The sequence below is a fragment of the Salmo salar genome, chromosome ssa11 (assembly GCF_905237065.1).
Source record: "Salmo salar chromosome ssa11, Ssal_v3.1, whole genome shotgun sequence".
NCBI lineage: Eukaryota > Metazoa > Chordata > Actinopteri > Salmoniformes > Salmonidae > Salmo > Salmo salar.
This window is the reverse complement of record NC_059452.1, coordinates 43,808,737-43,809,942: the sequence shown is the minus strand read 5'-3', so window position 1 is coordinate 43,809,942 and position 1,206 is coordinate 43,808,737.

Sequence of the window (1,206 nt, the reverse complement as noted above, 5' to 3'; positions counted from 1 at the left end):
TACCTACCTCCCTCTCTGTCTCCCTACCTCCCTCTCTGTCTCCCTCTCTGTCTCCCTACCTCCCTCCCTCCCTCCCTCTCTGTCTCCCTACCTACCTACCCTACCTACCCACCCACCTCCACCACCTACCTACCCTACCTACCCTACCTACCTGCCACCTGCCTCCTGCCACCTACCCACCCACCCTACCTACCCACCCTACCCACCTACCTACCTACCTACCTACCTCCCACCCTCTCTGTCTCCCTCTGCCCCCCCTCTCCCTCTCTGTCTCCCTACCCCTTCCCTCTTTCTTTCCATCTCTCACCCTCTTCCACATATCCTTTTTTGATCTTCCTCTATCCTCATCTTCCTCTATATTCATCTTCCTCTATCCCCATCTTCCTCTATCCTCATTTTCCTCTATCCCCATCTTCCTCCATCCACATCTTCCTCTATCCCCATCTTCCTCTATCCTCATTTTCCTCTATCCCCATCTTCCTCCATCCACATCTTCCTCTATCCTCATCTTCCTCAAGCCCCATCTTCCTCTATCCTCATTTTCCTCTATCCCCATCTTCCTCCATCCACATCTTCCTCTATCCTCATCTTCCTCTATCCTCATCTTCCTCTATCCCATCTTCCTCTATCCTCATCTTCCTCTATCCTCATCTTCCCCATCTTCCTCTATCCCCATCTTCCTCTATCCTCATCTTCCTCTATCCCCATCTTCCTCTATCCCCATCTTCCTCTATCCTCATCTTCCTCTATCCCCATCTTCCTCTATCCCATCTTCCTCTATCCTCATCTTCCTCTATCCTCATCTTCCCCATCTTCCTCTATCCCCATCTTCCTCTATCCTCCTCTTCCTCTATCCCCATCTTCCTCTATCCCCATCTTCCTCTATCCCCATATTCCATTAATCATTTTATTTTCCACATTCAGTCTTTCACAACCCTCTTTCTGCAGCTCCCCAGTACATTTGAATCCAGCTGGAAATGGGGACGTTCAAGTAAACAGCATAACATATCGCCAATGCAATCAGAGAGCATTCCTCCCTCCCTCCCTCCCTCCCTCCCTCCCTCCCTCCCTCCCTCCTCCCTCCCTCCCTCCTCCTCTCCCTCCTCCCTCCCTCCCAATGCATTGCAGCTCCTCCCTGCACCTTGTTCAGCAGCGGCCCCTCCCTCTATCTCTCTCCCCTCTCCCTCTCTCCCCTCTCCCCTCTCC